This window comes from Felis catus, chromosome B2 (assembly GCF_018350175.1).
Source record: "Felis catus isolate Fca126 chromosome B2, F.catus_Fca126_mat1.0, whole genome shotgun sequence".
In the NCBI taxonomy this organism is placed as follows: domain Eukaryota; kingdom Metazoa; phylum Chordata; class Mammalia; order Carnivora; family Felidae; genus Felis; species Felis catus.
The window spans coordinates 81,315,908-81,335,249 of NC_058372.1; the positions used below are offsets into that span (position 1 = coordinate 81,315,908).

Sequence of the window (19,342 nt, forward strand, 5' to 3'; positions counted from 1 at the left end):
TATTGCTAATACACAGAAACTCTACCAGCATAGGTACTATTATCTCTCTTTAATACTGAACTCAGATTTTTTTGGGAAGGGCCAAGGTGGGATTGAGACCCAGACCTGACAGGTTCTAGAGCTGGGCTTGTTCTCCCCAGTGCACCCTCTCTTCTGGAGAAGTACTTTCCACTCATGTTCACAACACACCAAATCACGATCATTGCAAACTGCCCTTCACAAGTGATGAAATTTCAGATGTGGTTATAAGAATCAAAAGAGGAGGCACCTGGGTGGCTCAGTTGGTTAAGTGGCCGACTTCAGTTCAAGGCATGATCTCGCGGTCCGTTAGTTCGAGCCCTGCGTTGGGCTCTGTGCTGGCCGCTGGGAGCCTGGAGCCTGCTTTGGATTCTGTGTCTCCCTCTCTCTCTGCTCCTCCCCTGCTTGTGCTCTGTCTCAAAAATAAATAAATGTTAAAAAAAATTTAAAAAGAATCAAAAGAGTAATTTTAACAGCAAATGCAACTCTTAAAAGGGAGAGCAATGTTATTAAAAATGGTAATGGTTCGCAAGTATTGCAATTTAAATAACCATTACTCCTATGTGGTCGTATTTAAGATAGCAAAGCAGGAATTCAGTAGTGCCAGGAATCAAATTTGACATTACTTTGGAACTGGAGTATATGGTTCAGTTCTCTTCCCCAAACAGACGAGAATGACAAGTTTTTTTTTTTGTTTGTTTTTTGTTTTTTTTTCCATGTCCAGTCTAAAGATAGCTGGCCTGCTATTGGTAAAGATTTGCCCCCGGTGGGTGGTCTGGGAGATTTAACCATGCCCCGACTGGGCGGGCTCCACAGCCTGTGGTGTCTTCTAACTTCCAAATGTGGCTCAGTGTTTGACTGTTAGATCCATCCTCCAAAGTTGAATCAGAGGGGTCAGGGAAGTCATTTGGAATGTTTTGTTCCAAATCCCTGCTGTTGTTACTAAGCATAGATGCAAACGCAGTGAGTTGGCCTCAATGCTTACACCATGGTGAATGGGGTAAGTGGGATAATGCCAAGGATGGTTACCCACTGATCACTTTCCTGGAGACTTGAAATTAGCTTCATGCTCCCCCATGTTCCACCTCACCTTCCCTTGGGGATGCCCTGGACCCAGTGTCATCTGAGCCCAGAGAGAGTATGTCCACATCTTTAGGAACCTATCCTTTTTGTATGTATTTATGTGGGCCACCGTCTGTGCCCTTGCATCATTAGCTAATACTCCTGAGATAAAAATATCTCAGAAATCAAATCACTGTTCTTCAGCTGCACAAATAACTTGGTGGAGATAACCCTGGAAAAAATGACCATTTTTTTTAAAGGAAGAAAAACAGCATGTTAAGAACTAATAGAACAAATGTTTGGAGATGTTTTGTCTTGTAATATGTGTGCATCACACAAGGTGGCAGAATAAGCATAAGGTGATCCTCCAGCATGAGGCTGGACCCTGCATTGTTTTCAAGGCAGGGACGAGATTGCTAACCCCTACCTTTGCAGCCTCAGCCACAGCTGCTAGCTGGTCCTTTCTGTGTGTGCTCACACATTTGCGTTTAAGTAGAGTGTGGCACATAGTTTAGTAATCTGCCAGCACTCAAATCTTTGCTTTCAATGAGAAACTGTGTTAAATGATTAGACTTCATTGGTTTCTTGAAAATATGCACTGACTCCTGGCTCCGATTTATATGCCTTCTTTTGATTGAAAACACAAGCTTCTCTCCATCAGCCTTCTAGTTCAACTCAAGGGTATTGTAAAAGCTGAGCCACAAGACAGTTTTATAACCTATGATATCAAATTTTACTTTTTTCTTCTCCATATAGGATGTGAATGTGAAGTTAAATATTTATTAAATATTTGTCAAGCTTATTAACTCTGTTTGTTTTTCTCAATAAGGAGAATTAAAAGTCCCTGGATTTATTTTTAAATTTAATTGAATGGTTAATACTTAATTTTAATCATTATTAATTCAATTTTTAATGTAGTCATTTTTATGGCTGAATTAAATATTTTACTTGGGCTTGTGAACAAGACCATTAGCAATGGACTACATAGGATTGTCACACCACACATCAGAAATACTATAGAACAAATTTATTTGTACTATTAACCTATTCAGTACAAAGAAATGGGTCATCTCTCAAAGTTACGGTGAAAACATTTGATCTCCAGAATAAAAAAATGAAGCTATGCATATGCCTCATTTCTCATATAAAATTCACATGTCTTAGCCTCAGATGTTTTGACTGGTACAATTTATTTTCCCAAGTTCTTTACAGAAAATATTAGGATGGACTATGAGAGGGTAAAATGCTCATCCTTAATAAAATGGGTCATGTAATTTACCAAGCTAGACCACCAGCTATGCAGATGACCATGGCTGGCCATTCTTGGTCACCTCTTCTCCTCTCCTATGATCACTTTTCCAAAGACTTTCAATACTTCTGGAAACCCTGTTGTTTCCTGCATCTGTGTCTCTCCTTTCCTCTAGCTTAAATTATAATTCTTATTTCTAGGCCTCTTGCATTTGGCTGCCTCTTGTCATTTCCTCTTCTACCTAACACCCACCAGCAAGTGCTAGAGCTAGGTCATACTGTCTTGGGAGAGTTGATTTTGCACATCTTTTCTCAATTCCGAGGTTAGCGACATCAGGTTGACAGCTTGAAATTGGCCCTCGTGGGAGAGTTTACACCACAGAAATAAGCAAACACTACAAAAAATCAGGGCTCTTATTCCTCTCCTCCTAAGCCAGTTTATCTGCACACCACAGAGTAATACCATGGATTCAAATGAATAACCTCAGCTCCACGTTGATTCTGTCATTTCCCCCCATTGTCCAAAATTTGTAGCTAATGGCTCATTATATGAAGTTACTCTTCTGTGTGTTAACTTCCATAACTGGGAAATAAATCTTCAGTGTGCTAATTTCCATAACTGGGAAATAAATACATTTATTCACAGGACTGATAGTATTCTTATCCATGTTTAGGAATGACAGATGACTGTTTCACAGCTGGTGTGTCATTTGAACCATTGTGCATGCAGCAGCTGGGCAGAGATTTAAATGGAGAGTGTCTCCACCTAAAGACCATGCCAAAAATGAACTCCAAATTGTCTAAATACCACACTGAGTTTAGTGAAATGTCTAGCACTTCTTCAATTTGCTGGCTACTCCTGGAGAGCTTGGTACAGTAGACCAGTACAGAGTATTATAAAGTCACAAATTTGATTTTTGAGAGATCCTACAAGCTACCTTATTTTGAGGTCTTTTGTCACCCTAGAAAAGAAATGCTCTGACTTCCTACACTAAATTTGAATACTGTCACCTGGAAGTCAAACAATCTGGCAGAGTATTCAGGTATTCAAGTGTTTAAGAGTATTCGAGTATTCAAAGTGTTTAAAAATCCACAAAAATTCAGAACATTCTTCAGTCTGAACTTAAAGCCCTCAACAATATTTTCCCAACCAACTACCCAATTTGTTGTTTTCTGTGATTTCCAGTCGTCCTATCTTTGTCCATTCTGTATCTTCTGCCTGAAGTTTCCTTTATCCTCTCTTATTATAAACTTTATCCTGCTTCAAGATTGATGTGGAATTCCAGCCTTTCCCTAAAGCTTATCCTAGTCTCCCCACTTGGAAATAAGTACATTCTCTATAGAATACTTACCCCATTTTCTATACAAATGTTAGGTTACTTATTAATTTTTACTTTATATTTACACACGTGTTTTATCTTTTCTATTAGATTTGACACCAGGGGTCATGTGTGCCTGTTATTAAGCTATTGAAGCTTAGCTCCAAATTCATCCTTCTTCCTCTGCTCTGTGATGCTGGGGCCGATGCTCTGCAAACCATACATCTCTCTATCAGCCCTTTCCTGTTGGGTTCCTCATTAGTGGCGGAGAGGAGAGACTGGAAGGCAGTGACTGAGAACGGCCATGCTCCTTCCTATTTGCTTGAAGTTTCTGACAGTAACGTCCTAGGGCAGGCACTTGCTTCCAGCCCCCAGCTTCTTTGCAAATTCCACAACCCACCTCACGCTGTCCCTCAGAGGCAGCAGCAACATCTGCCCCCAGCCTTCTTCTCAGGCGCCTCAACTCTGGCCCCGTGAGGCTCCACCTCCAGTTTCCTGAGCAGCCATTGAGTGGTGTCCCCTACTCAGACGTTGGAGTCCGATCCATGGAGGGCCTCCTCTAGTTTCTAGGTTTTCCCCTGTGTTTCTCCAGCTCAAGGGTGCACTGCTTCCTACGATTATGAACTCTATGCCACCTCAGTCTTCCCTCTAAAAGGCTTATTGAGTCCTCCAACAACTGTGTCACGGATCCCCTATAAGAAATACCCTGTTGAAATACCCAGTGTGGTTGCTGTGCTCCTGGCTGGACCATGATTACTTCACAATGACTGATCCATCTGTGTTTCCTCCTTTGCCCAGTGGCCCAACTCAATTCTTAACAAGACGGTGTGGTGTGAGCACAGTAATTACTTAGTATTTAAATATTAGTTGAATGAATGAATATTTATTAAGATAAAAGATCCTGCTATATTTCATTATTTTGTCTTTTCTCTTCCATTTTCATGATTACTATGCTCAAATAGGGGCTTTAGTTAACATTCATGGCCATTATTTGGTTGGATCAGGAAACATTTCCTTGGAGTTTATGGAATGGCTTAAAATGCATGACTTGTCACTATGCTTTACAAGCAGTAGAAAACACCATCTGCATTACACAGTGCCCCTCTGTGTTGGCCACTCTTCTACTACAGACTCTGGGGAAGTTTTCCGTACTGAGAAAGGTACAACTTCCCTCATGTGTATTGGTAACCAAAACAGACATGATTTATGATGTGTGCATCGAGAAGGAGAAGCGACTAGCCACACTTTTGCTCTCTCCTAAAAATTGGTAAGGATAGTTTTGAGGATATGATTTAAGGGCAGATTGTGGAGAAAACAGCTGCTCTACAGGCATATGAATAATTGTGATTTTAACCAGAGTAAACTTTGCAGGAGGCTGAGGCATTATCCATTACAGTAGAAGATAAAAAGAGTGCTGGGGGGAATGTAGAACTTGACCAACTGGGTAATCGGCAAGGATGTGATTTCTAGACTGGATTATGACAAATGCTCAAGTCTGGATATGTGGTGCACCCACAGGAATCTAGTAAAGCAGGGGCACACCTATAGATCTCTTCCTCACCGCTTTTTAGTGCTTACTGTCAACTTAAGCAGCTGATCTCATTAGAGTGTCTTTGAGAAAACTCCTTGAATACAGGTGCGAAATTGGTAGTTACTGCAATGGTAGTAGAGTGAATGTTTTTTTCTCTGAGTGTTTTACGGATTTTGATCATTGTTAGCATACAAAGCCAGTACTCTAGTGAATAAACCGCAAGCGTCATTAACCAGGCAAAGGAGGCGAGCCACACCCTAATGTCCTTTGTCCCCCCCTAGGCTGTGTCATTTGGGAATCATCTGAAAATAATTCCTCACCAAAAATGTGAGTTTGCTTAATATACGCTTTGCTAAATATAAATAGCTTAAAGGTAAGTAAGTTGCAGTTCAGCAGCACTGAGGACCTTTTCCTAAAACTGCAATCTAATCTTGAACACCTATATCACAGACTTTGGATTTGGATCATTTTTATAACCAACCCAGAATACCAGGAAACTTCAAAAATATATACCCTTGCCCTCTAAAAAGGATAAAGAAAATGTATTCTGAATTGGAACAATCAAGTGGTTTAGGGTATGGATAGGAGACAGATTACGCTGTACGTTGGGGTAGCATGGTATAGCATAACAACCATGGGCTTTGAACCAGTAGAACTGTTTCAGCCTTATCTCTTCTGCGAGAGAACCTCAGTTTTTGCTATGAAATAGGGATGACAATATCTCCCTCACAGGTTACAGTGAGGATCAAATACTGTTACCTTCCTGAAAGTTCTTTTGACAGTGATGGCTTATAGTAGATTCCCAGTCTCTGCTGACTGAGTTGGAAAGGACAGGTGGAGAACTGGATGCAGGAAGTCATAGCGGGCTGTGAAGTGTTCAGCACTGGTACGCAGATCCCCGACTGGCCTAAAGGGATATGTGACACACTGTGTTCACCACAAGGAGTGGGGGGAGGAATTTAACATTTTCCCTCTAACCCATAGAGTTTAAGGTCAGGTGTGAAAAATTAGTGGGCCCGGAAGGCAAAGCAGGGAAGGTGGATGTAGGTACATGGCCTCAGAGCAAATAAGACATGCGGAGCTTGTGAGTCACTGAATCTCCCAGCCATCGAAGTCCCTCAAGTAAAATCTCAGACCTGCTGCTATTGTCCCACTACAACAGCATCCTGGTATCTTTCTTCTATTTCTCTTAGGTCCATGTTGCCAGAACATCATACCTCATGTCTGAGCCATGCTTTGCTGTCACAGAGCTGTCTGTATCTGTAAACTCTACACTTCAGTGCAGTTGGAATTCTAACTTTTACAGTTGGTTTTTCCCTTCTGGACTGTGTACTATTTCTTTTCACTACTGTGAATTTTCTGAAGTCGTCTATGCCTCAAGCAGTCTATGCCCATCTTCAAATTTGCTATTTCTAATTAACTAGCAATCTGAATAACAGCAATCTGATTTCTACCCTTCAGAATCACATGGAAAATAAGCATAAGTGGGTGATGATAAAATCCCCGGTGAGCCAAGGCTCTTATGAGCCAAGTGCCTCAGCTTTTGTGCCTGGACATTGTAGCGTATTTTGGCCGCTCAGAGATCTCTTAATGTTCTTCTTGCTTTGTGGCTGTTTTCTGGAAAGGTGACATTGCTTATTGTAGAGTTCTAGACAAAATATTATTGAATTGTTCTTAATCCTCTTGTGAGAATACAGGGATGATATTACTGATTCACTGGGCACCTGCCATTAAGTGGAGAGAGGCAGCATTCTGTGCTGCCTCATTTTTCAGGACTCCCGGTGTTGATAAGAGGCATTCAGAAGAGCTTGATACAGACACTAACTTATCTAGTCTCCTTGGCAATTGCTTGTGGATGAATAGGCAAGTCAAGTCCTCATAAAGAAAGGTCAGGATGAAGGTTAACAAATATATTTTTGAGGCTGGAGACATGAATAAGCAGAAACTGTCAGAGGTTGAAAGGAAAAAGAAAGGGGGAAAAGGGAATTCGGGACCATTTTCAGACAAGAGAGGAGAAAGAGAGCAGACAAAGGAACATATGGGGGAGGAAGTAGAGAAAGAATTAATGAATGCTGGCATACTGACCCTCAACTGCAGCGGGAGCAGCAGGTCTAGGAAAGCGTCCCCTGACTAAGACTGATCGCTGCACACAGACACAGCATATAAGGTCCAGCTCCAGGAAAGTCCTTGGAGAGAAGCACAGTGTGATTAAGATGCAGTTCCTGCTTAACCCAGACCTGGGAAAGTGAAGAGAAAGCAAAAGGTGAGTCAACAGGAAACTGTGAGCAATACTGTGGCAAAGAAAGAAAGTTAAGGAGTCAGAAGGTGGAAGAGTAGTCTGAAATAAACCGTGCAGCTTAGCAGGCTGGGGCAGAGGTAAGCAGTGGCAAAGGGATGGAAAATAAGGACCTCTGGTGTCGTCTGGTGAGTGTAGAAAGCCAGGCACTTGGGGGCTTGGAATGAAGGACTCCAGATATTACGTTTACACAGAAGAGGCACAAAAGAGAGCTACATTTGGGCTGGAAGGGTCTCTAGGGGAGGAATACTGGTGATAGGTACGGTAAGTCTTACATGCTAATATTCCCCAGTGGCATTGCAGATTGATTTTGCCCTTTTGCCAGGTACAGTTCTAAGACTAGGGGTCACTACCACCTCAGATCTGAGCCACCATCATCCCTTGCCTGGATTATTTAATAGTTTCTTAATTGGACTCCCTGCTTCTCTTCTTATCCTCTAAAGCCTATTTCCAATAGAGCAAACCAGAATGATCTGTTTTAAACTATGAAACAGATCTCTTTTGCATAAAACCCCATGATGACTCCCCATTTAACCCAGAATAACAGCCCAAGTTCCCACAAGGATTTGCAAGGCTTTTTGTGATCTGCCCTCTCTGCAGCCCTATTCCTTCTGTGATTCCACTTCCTACAATTCTTTCTTTTACTCACTTGGCTCCAGTTAAATACCCCGCCCCCCTGGCTATTCCTCAATCCTGCCAGGTGTGCTACCCGCTGAGGGCTTTTTCTCTGGCTACTTCCTCTGCCTGGGATGTTCTTTCCCCTAGAGATTCACAAGGATAACTCTGTTGCCTTTCTGGAATCCTTGATCAAATATCGTCTTCTTGGTAATGGTAGGGAAAAAAATCCGTTATAAAGTGGCTGACAGGACTGATAGGGGAATTCCAGTCCCTGCCTGAAGACTCCCCTTCCGGGTTCTTCTTCCCACCCTGCTTGCCGTGTGTGCCAAATTACTACTAATGAGGAATGCGGAGGTAACAGACTATAAGTTGTCCCCTCCGCTAATGTTCCTGGCCCAGACCTCTGGAGAATGATATCCTTTGAGTCCACCAGTGTAAAATAAACCTCCTGTCTTCCAGGATCTCCGAGTGCCACTTGGTTCTTCTGCCAGGTGATCCAGACCAGGTTCCGTAACAGTAAGGCCTATTTGACCACTTTATTTAAAATTGTAACCCCCCCCCCCCTTGGGGCGCCTGGGTGGCTCAGTCGGTTAAACGTCCGACTTCGGCTCAGGTCATGATCTCATGGTTCGTGGGTTCGAGCCCCACCCACATTGGGCTCTGTGCTGGCAGCTTGGGGCCTGGAGCCTGCTTTAGATTCTGTGTTTCCCTCTCTCCCTGCCCCTCCTCTACTCACACACTCCCTCTCTCTCTCCCTCTTTTAAGAATAAATAAACATTACAAAAAAAAAATTGTAACCCCCACATCCCTTCTCAGTATCCTCTCCCCCCTTTCATTCCTACCTTTTCTCTTATTTCCATAGCCCTTATCATTCTCTACTACACTATTCCAATTTTTTAGGTTTGTTGTTTACTGTTTGTCTCCCCCCACTAGACTGTGAGCCCTACCAGGGCAGGCATTAATATGTTGCTCACGGATATACCCTGGGCGACCAGGCTAGTGCTTTGTTACACAGTAATACTCAATTTCCCTTCAGTAATCTTAATCTCTGTAAGTAGTACCAGCATCCAAACAATTTCCCAGCTGGAAATCGAGAAGTCACCCTAGATTCTAGCCTTCTCCTCCACCCCCTGCATCCAGTTAGCCTCAAAGTCCTATTAAATCAATTTCCTAAGTATCTCGGATCCACCTCCTTCTATCTAATATCACTATTCCACGGTGTTGATAATGAGGATGGGGAAAAAGAAAAACTCAAGATGATGAACTGTTCTTTTAAAAATTTTATGTTATGTTGTAAGCATAAGATTGGTTTGTGTGTATGTCACTAGTACAGGAAGATAAAGAACTTGGAAATCGCCGTTCTTTCTTTCTTAGTCTAGGATGTATCTACACTGTGTCTCCCTGCACCCCTCACCCAGTACACACAATTGTTTCACTTCGACCCTGAGGGAGAGGAAATCAGATTGGTAAATGTCTAGATGTGGAACTCAGTTGCAGTGCAAGTCAATAAGGGAAACCTAAGATATGGATGATGCAATGAAGAGAATATTCTATAGGCTTTGTTTGTTTGTTTTGATTAGCTTATAGTTGCCTGAAGACATAAAAACCTCATGGATCCTTGGGTTAGTCCAGAAGATCTGCTTCCATCCAGTATCGATATGAAAAGATCTTGCAGGGGTGGGAGTGTTAAAATGATGTCTTGGCCCACGAGGTCCATGCACAATTAAGGGGGGGAGGCTCATTAACTAGTAGGGTATTCCCCTGGAGGCAGTTGTGAGCTGAAGCACACCTGACCCACCCTAGACCCTATCTTACCCTGGCTGCTATTGAAAACCAGATCTCAGACTAGCAGTCTACTTCCCTCATCTTTTTCTTATGATCTATATAGTTCTTGAAAGATAGAAACAAGAAAAAAGCATTCACTGAGTTGATTGAAGTCAGCTGTATTTGCAAACTGAAGAAGAGCGATAGAATCATAGTTGTTCAGTGCCCCAGCCATACCTCAACCTTTCAAGACTGTTGCTATCTCCAGGCAGTGAAGAAGCAGTTTTTTCCTGGGTATTTTGTGATCAGTATATGTAGTATATTTCTCTGGGAAAATTGAGATCTCTCTCTCTCTCTCTCTCTCTCTCACTTTCTCTTTGTGAGCATTCTTCTGGGATTGTAACTACACAACCTGGTGGTCAGAGGGCTCTGTCACTGGGCAGTATATGCAGAGCCAGATTGCAGCATCAGTTCTATTTGAGATTTGCCACATGATGATGAGGGGCAGTCCGTCTGCAGAAATAGCAAGGTTTGCTTCAGAGCCTTTTCTAGAATTTTCAGGAGCTATTTAACCTACTTTGTACCAACTGTCTATGGCTTTATGGTCTGAGAAGCAGATTCTATAGCATTTTAGCATTCTAAATCCCAAATAAAATTCAACAAGTGCAGTTATACATAGACAAAAACAGTTTCAACTAAGAGAGGAATAAATGAATGCTTTGCTCCTCCAAATGTAGTCTTGATTAACCTCTCCTTTAATTATGGTTTAGAACGTCTAGACTTCCTATTCCTTCTCTTAGACTTTCCTTCCTCACAAAAGATCAATCTCAGATGTCTTTCTTGTGTTCCTTTTTTAAAAAAAAACACCTATCTGTCCCTTCCTCCCTCCAATTTCCAGTTCTTTCATGGGTAGAACTTTCAACAAGCCTGAAGGCTGACTGGAGAACTCTGACATCTCGTTACTCCGTGCTTCAGTGGCTGTTAAATTGATAGTTTCAGAGTGGATATCAAACTATCCACTCTATCAATGTTTTTTAAAAAAGGGAAAAAGATTACAGTCTGTCTAAATCAATGTGACACCTCTCTGACATGTGTGTCTCGATCGCGTTCTCTCAACATATCCATTCCTTTTGACTGTCTCCATTTCTCAATGGCTATCTAAGTCAAATAGGGCTTGTCATTTCATGAAAATTGCTCCCCATCTTACTTAGGTTTCTCTTAATTTTCTGTCTTTCTGTATTTATCCCAGGGCCAAGGATTCCCCACAGGCCTTACTTCCAATCAACATGGGTTGGAATTTCACAAGGCAGACGGAGTCTTGGTTTTTCTCCTCCGTAGAGTTTCTATTTGCGGCACATGCATTTCCTTCTCTGCTGAATTCCCAGCAACAGTTCTCAGGGAGGGTTTCTGCTGCTCTGAGCCTGTTTGGATTTTTCTTTCATTCTCTCTTCACATATTGAACTCATTCTGTCTTGAAAGGTTCTCAGTCTCCACTGGCCGGGGGAAGGTGAAACATATCACAAGTTGGCAGAGTTGCAGTGCGCTGTGCTTTGAACTTGTAAAATTCTTTTTAAAAGTCTAAATCTTTAAAGGAAAGAAAAGAGGCTTCTGGTACATTGAGACAATGTGAGAACAGAAATGACCTGAGTTTAAAGATAAGGGTTAATGCTGTGATGTCAGTTCTTGGGCATAACTTCCCGGGAACCTTTAGCTTTGCCAAAGCTCTCTGATTTTAAATGTCTTTCGAGGTAATCTTTTTGTGTCTGAAAAAATAAGAAAATAGAGCAGGATTTCTGACTGTTTTAGTAATTTATCCTAAAACATACAAACATGGTATTTTGTTGTATTCACAGGAGCCTCTCTGCAGAGATAAAATTCAGCATCATGAAGCCACTGTTACTACTGCCCTTCCAATCTGACAAACTAGTTAGAAAAATGAAGTGCAATGAAGATGTTCACCATCTTCCCTCTCAATTAATCAGTCCCTGTTAAGAGGCATGGACTGTTAGCACATGCAGTAATTACTTCACACATATTCCTCATCCAGCTATGATTATAGGATCACATACTGAGGGCTTGTGATTTAGCTCAACAACCAGGGAATATAAATGCTGGCCTGATAAAGATTCACAGTGTGCCTGGGCAAAAACTCTCTGGCTTAATGTCATCATCTAAAAAATAAGTATAAAAATAATGTCATAGTAAGCATGGAAAGCAACAGAACTTAAAAAAAATGCTTTTTAATGTTTATTTATTTTTGAGAGAGACAGAGCACAAGTGGGGGAGGGGCAGAGAGATAGGGAGACACAGAATCTGAAGCAGGGACCAGGCTCTGAGCTGTCAGCACAGAGCCTGATGTAGGGCTTGAACTCATGAACCATGAGATCATGACCTGAGCTGAAGTAGGATGCTTAACTGACTGAACCACCCAGGTGTCCCTGCAATAGAACTTTCTAAAAAGCACATTACGTATACTCTGAGTTGGTTCTAAACATATGTATGAAGTAGAGTTTCTTTTTCTTTTTTCCCATCACTACTCCTTAGCATCTGTGCTCATAGGCCTATTCCTACACCACCCACCTGGCTCCCCCAGCCATCTACTCTGTCAGTGTACTCATCTGTGTTATATATTAGAGAAAATATCTGATTATATTTCACTGGAGTTGGGTTTCTTAGCCTGGGGTTTATGAAGCCCTAAAAATTCTACACAAGATTCTGTGTTTGGGGATCTATGTGCCTTATTCTGTAGAAAGGATCTACAGCTTTCATCTGATTCTCAAAGCATTCTAGGATTCCCAAATGATTAAAATCACTGCAAAAATATTTTCCATTAGAAGGGCTTGCTAATTTGGTCATGCATGCTTAATGGAGGTATTTCAGGAAGTTCAAGGAAGGTAGTTTGAGCAGTAAGGTGAAGTGGGGGCAGGTTTCCACTCTTCTGTTAGCTCTGTCACAATTCTGTATGCTCACTGTTCTTTAGAATCTTGAACTTGTTCCATTTAGAACTCTTTACTTTTAACGATTTTGTTTGGTACATGCCTGGAGAAAAATGTACTTAGTTCTTGCATGCTGAGTCTGCCCCTCACATGCTCAGTGGTGTGTATTGTGGGTCTGGGGATATTGTTGTTCTGCTATAGATTTCAAGTTATTTAGGAAATGGAGGGTTGGGGAGAGGCAAAAAATCAATTATTATTCCATTTGTTTGTTAATTTGAGGAAAAGGCATTTTTCCTGAACTACCCAAATGGCTAATGAATCAGTATTTATCCTTTGAATAAATGAAAGAAAAAGAGAAATGACCTAGGTTTATATTTTGTAGGTTTTAAAGTCAGTAAGTCAATATAATTTGCCTGAGAATCAACTTTTTAAAACTTTGCCCTTAGTTTGATGTAAAGGATGGACACAAATTAAGGTCCAGAGGAAGGACGATTGATATTGCTATACAAACACAAGCATGGGGAGATTTAATGGGCTGATATTTAGAATCGCTTCTTGCATGGCAACTCCTAAGATAGAATATACTTTTTAAAAAAGCATATCTTGGGGCGCCTGGGTGGCTCAGTCGGTTGAGCGTCCGACTTTGCTCAGGTCACGATCTCACGGTCCGTGAGTTCGAGCCCCACATCAGGCTCTGTGCCGACAGCTCAGAGCCTGGAGCCTGCTTCGGATTCTGTGTCTCCCTCTCTCTCTGGCCCTCTCCCCATTCATGCTCTGTCTCTCTCTGTCTCAAAAATAAATAAATGTTAAAAAAAAAATTAAAAAAAAAAAGCATATCTTGGTCTCATACCTAATCATTTGAATAAGACCCCTCTCTCAGATCTTTGTGAAGACTTTGGAAGGAATCACTATTGCCTCAGGAAAAGGAAATAGGTCTGACTTCTAATAGAGAAGGGCTGCCTTCCAATACACAATTCCTCTTTACCTGTCTCAAATCTGCTTGGGTAGTTTTTCAAGGAGTTTGTCCTCGGGCAAATTAATCTGAAGCAAAATGAACTGGGGGAGGATTGAAGTTTGAATCAAAGATATGAAATAATTTTCCCCTGAGTTAATTAGCACACTTATTTTAGGAAAAGTAAACTGTATCAAGAACATTGCTTCTCAATCATCAGCTTATAACTCATGCCTGGTGACATGAATTCTCCTCCAAATAATGACTGCTTGTCAGAGAGACAGCCTTCCCTTACCTGGCTTTTGCACAGACTCTTAGCTCATAGACAGGTCTCACAAAAGCTTTTGCTGTGTGATTTATTTTCTTTAAAAAAAAAAAACAAAAACAAAAACAAAAAACTTGTCTCTTCGTAACTGACCGAAAAGAGGGAATTTGGGAGAGATGGAGAATTCTGTCATATGCTTTATAGACATTCCAGACAAGCCTGGGACAACAGCCCATTTAAATAACCACTCTATGGATCCTTCAAACTGAGCTGAGACAAGTGTCAGCAACCTCTATCCATTTCAAAACCAAGCTCTCACATAAAGAGCAGGGTAAAGAAGGGTCTGCAGGCAGTTCATACCTGGGAACTTCTCTGAAATAAGGATGCTAGAGAGAGTTGAATGGAGCAGGCTGTGACAGAGGAGTTGATTTTTATCTCTGCTGTTACACAGAAGCATATGGTTTCCGCCCACAGGAAAAATCTGCTTCTCTTCTGGCTGCCACACTAATGCATGCATGAAGGGGAAAGACTTTGCTATCAAATGCATCTCTAGGGTTGGCATCTGTGATTAAGGCTTTCTGCTTGCCCTACATCCCTCCTCCAGGAGGTTTAAAGAAACTGCCAAAAGTTGTGCCTGCTTTGCTCAGATAGTGAGAAGTTGGGTGCTTGTTGTTAGCAGTTTATAACTTATCTACTGGTTGGGTCAGTGTCCTAGCTCCATGCATTCTTTAATTCTGCTTTTCAGCTAATGAAATAATTAGAGGACAGGTTTAGAAATTGGAGTGTAATAGAGCAGTCTTTTATGGCCAACACTGGTGGCAGACTGTCTAATTAGGTTGACCATGAATAGGGGAATTCTTGGCTTCAGGTGTTACTTTCTAGGAGCTAGATGTAAATTCTATCTCCTCTATTTTACAGACAGGAAACACAGAGGCTATGTTATCAGAACACAAAGCTGAGAGGACATAAGATAGCTCAGTAGTGCGGTTGGTGGTGGGAATTAATAGCACACCAGTAGAAGAAAATATAATGGAGCCTTTAAGGTAATGGAAGGAGGACTCTTTTCGTCAGGGCTCAGGATAGAATTTGCTCTCTTCCTTCCAAAAGCCAGAAAGGTTCATTTAGGACCTCTTTTCACTACACAGACACAAGAGAGGATTTGGCATTTGTAGCAGTCACATTTCATATTGAACTTTGAGGGCAAGAGTCACGTGCCCTGACTTCCTAACATTTGCACAAATCCCTTCATTAACATAACACAAATAGTTAAAGTTTTAGTAATACAGTTGATTTAAACTTGGTGTCTTAATGTCAGATATTGGAACAATTGTCCAGAGAGACCAAGTGTCCTCTGCTACCATCCACACCAATACAAGGAAGAGACCTGTCACCTGGATGACATGGGGTACCTGTGAGCTTTGGATGTGGAAGGCAATGAGGCGGTCATGCAGCACTGCAAACAAAAAAGACTGTAGGTGACTCTCATTTGGGAACTGGAAACCTGCTGGAAAGAGAGGGGAACACTTTCCACTCTTGTAATTTTTTTTTTAAGTTTATTTATTTATTTTGAGAGAGAGCACAAATGGGGGAGGGACAGGGTGAGAAGGAGAGAAAGAATCACAAGCAGGCTCTGCACTGCCAGCACAGAGCCCCACGAGGGGCTCGAACCCACAAAAAAGTTAGATCATGACCTGAACTGAAACTGAGTCAGACTCTTAACTGACTGAGCCACCCAGGTGCCCTTGCCACCCCCCACCTTCCCCCCTCCTCCCACACCCTCAGTCCTGTAATTCTTTACTTGACTAGAGACTTCACCACCACCCTACTGAGGAAGGCACACAGATGGTCCTGGGAATTACACTGTATGTAGTTAGACTCGCAAGAAGTTGTGGTTTGCTTTTGCACAGGTTAATTGGTAAACTCTATATGGTTCATTTCAGAGTTTTCTCAGTTCGTCTTTTTTTTTTTTTTTTTCTTTTTTTGGCTGCCTTTATAAGTTTTCAAGTCGACAATTTGGTTGCTAAGGAGAGAAGCTTCTGTACGACTTGGATGCCACACTGACATTCAAGTTAACAACTTGTAGGGTGGACCAGGTGAGTCACATCCCATACAGCTAAGAGCCAGAATGAAGCCTGAAATTATGATCATGTGATATGAAGTAAAGTGCAAAATCAGCATTTATTCTGTTGCTGGAATTTTTCAGAGTCAGATTCTAAATATTCTTTCTGTCACTGTCAGGAGCAACCTTCTAACAGTTCTGTCTCAAATCTTGCCCCACTACGGCCTCAATGGTCCTGCTAATTCCCTCACATGGCATAAAAGGCTCCTCTTGATCTGGCTCCTGCTGTCATTTCCAGCCCCATCTCCCTCAGCTCTGTAACCCTGGCACTCTCTGGCCCATCAATCCTGAAGTACTTGGAGTTTTCCCAACATGCCCTGCTGTGACTTGTCCCTTTGCAGATGCTTGTCTCTCTGCCTGGAATCCTTCCCCCTTTCCTGTTGGCCACTTGGCAAGCGCAGACCTGATCTTAAAGCCACAGCTTAAGCATTCTCTTTCTGGGATCTTCTAAGCACATGTGGCTGCTCAGTGTATGAATGAACAAGTAAATGAGCAAATAAATGAATGAGAGTAAGTGAATGGTCTTGCCCTTTACTTGGGTTCCTCAGAATTAACAAAGTCAGTGCTGCCTGGATCAGCATTATGATAAATTTGTAATTTTTAGCCAAATGCTTTAAAGGTTGGAGGAAACTTGGCACTTCACTAGGCCAACTTTGACAAACTGCTTTTGTCATTCTGCTTCAGAATGACTTTAAGATTGATTTCTTCATCCTCTCTAATATCACTATCAGCATCTAGCATCTAACCTTTACAAAATAAAAAATGATGAAAACGAAATCATCCAGCATGGAGAGCTCACCGGAAGACAAATGGACTGTGTGCAATATGGTTGGTTGCGTGGATGGCATCTCTCAGTAGTTAAGTATTTGTGTTCGCGAATTAGCTCCAAAATCTCTGAAGACTAGATCTTGAAAGGTGAAGTCAAAGGAATGGTTTTTTATTTCCTATGTGAAGATGATATCCTCCAGTCATTTCCTTCTCTGCCTCCCCAACTTCCCCCCACCCCGCCCCGCCTTAGAGATGTTCAGTTAGTGAAGCTTTAGCCTTTGAACTGTAGAGGTTCATGTGTCACACAGCAGTCAAGCCCTAGGGTCTGAAGAAAATCATCGAGGGGAGGGAGAAAGCGAGTCCATCTGTGATGAGGAAGAAGCACGAAGAGTGTGCAGTGCATACCTGGGGATGTATCTTTGTCCTCTTCCTCTTATCCTTTAGTGCAATGCGCCCAGGATAGATTACGGTGTTTGTTTACAAGGATGTCTTACACGGCCAAATTGTGATCTTTACTCCTTACATGGCATTTTGTGCCTTTGGAGTTATCTGTGGAAAGTTAAGTCCTCAATTACTGTTCTCACCTAACGCAGCATATTCTCTGGTGAGAGTGGGATCAAGGGGTTGTCTTTAGAATTTAGAATATTTGTTACAAACTAATTTTGATGTAGCCCAAACAAAACACATGTGAAGGGGGTGTGAATAACCACAGTCTCTGTTCACAGTGTTCCAGAATACATGTACTATCCCACCCTGTTAGGGATTTGAGCTCTATGCCCTTCTCTTAGGGCGATGGGATGTTATGAGCTGGTGGTTCTTTGCTCAGGGTGAGTGAGACGGGATGAGTCCTATCCAGGGCACACAGAAGCATCTCTACTGCTGGGCAGTTCCAAACCGGTAGCAGGTTGCTCATGAGGGTCCACCCTTAGCAATTAGTGCTGGAAAGACCCTGTATAGCCTCTGGCCTCTGGGCCTTGATGAGGGATGGTGCTCCCTGTGGTGAAGAGTGGGCCATCAAACTATCTCTTGTTCTGGCCTACATGGCTCCTCAGATCTTGCCCCTTCTTCAAGAACCCCAAACCTTTGATTTTTTACCTCCAATCCAGCTGAAATATTCCTCCAGTTTTGATACCTGATATAATCTCTCAACTGGGTTTAGGCTCTGGAAAGCAAACCATAAAGAATTCTTTCCTTCTGACTATATCCCTCCCCTGAGGCAGACGACACAGAATTAAATAGCTGTTTTAATAGGCAAGTTGGTGGGAGAGGAGATAATTTATTAATATTCCACAAAATTGGGAATTGAATTCTGATATAAATGTACACCATAATGTATAAGTATATGTACTGTCAGAGAGTCAAGGATAAGTAGTTTGGGCTTACATTTGGTTTTAGGTGATAGGCACCTGTTTCTTTAATTCATTGAGAGATATTGATGTATTTTCCTTAAATAGAAGAAAATATCTGATTTTCATTTTTTATATGGTTCTCCCATGTTTCGGTTTCATTTTATAGGTAGGCAATGCCAGAGCAGAGATGTGCTCCTGGTCTCCAACATTACATTCTGTATGCAGAAGATTTCCCTTAACATTTCTAAGGCAATTTTAATTGGTAGCCCTAAACAGACCTAGTTTTGAAGAGACCAGGCATTTGAATCCCAGAGATTTATCTGTCTGAGAAGCTCTGGCATCCTTTAGTCACTGAGAACATGTGTGTTGAGTAAGAAAGAGAGATTTTCTGTGTGATGAGATTTTCTGTATATTTTCTGCAGAGAGAAAATATATAGTTCCTTGGAAGAGAAAAATCCATGAATACATTTAACAAATGTGCATTCCCCACCTGTGAAATCAATCATGCTATTTAGTAAACTACCACCAAATACATCTCAATATGGTAAAATATGAAAACTAATGACTATTCATAAAAATTGAAAGAAAAATATTTTGAGCAAAAGATCTATAAAGAAAAGATTTCACTTTAATAAATGGGATTTGGTGGATGAGTTATGCTCTTATGCACTTTCTTGCATTTATAAAATAATAGGCTTATGAATCTTCTTTTGCCTGACAGGGTCAAGTAGCATACGGATTTCCTTTCCTCTTTATTTCAACTATTTAGACACAGCAATAGAGGTTCACTTGAACTATTCTGGTTGCTCTGATGGAGAGTTATAACTCATGCCCGGTGGAAACATGAGAATCATAATACCCTTAACAACAGCATTCCAGAATTTGCCCCAAATGAATCTTCAAGATACTCTCCCTTAGGAGACTGGAATATACTTTGAGTTGAGGTTATTTATTTATTTATTTTTCACAAGGCTGTGTGGTTGATTTTAAACTATGCCATTTAAATTCTAGTTGCTTTTTAAAAGGCCATCTTCAGTAACATAATAAAAACCTTCACCACTCAAAAGTTGCTGGCTAAAACAAATTCTTCAAATTCC

The 19,342-nt window shown here is 41.5% G+C and overlaps 2 long non-coding RNA genes across 4 annotated transcripts in view; both read left to right on the forward strand.

Moving 5' to 3' along the window:
- LOC109499778 overlaps positions 1 to 19,342 on the forward strand; it is a 607,757-nt gene that overhangs the window by 308,725 nt on the left and 279,690 nt on the right. The window lies entirely within an intron of this gene.
- The window catches only part of LOC123385465, a 49,469-nt gene continuing 30,885 nt past the window's right edge, over positions 759 to 19,342 (forward strand). Inside the window, exons 1-2 of one of the 2 annotated variants that reach the window (XR_006598035.1) lie at positions 759 to 8,608; positions 16,007 to 16,102. This is a non-coding gene — a long non-coding RNA (uncharacterized LOC123385465). The remainder of the gene's footprint in view (positions 8,609 to 16,006; positions 16,103 to 19,342) is intronic. The other variant, XR_006598036.1, reaches the window with a different exon arrangement.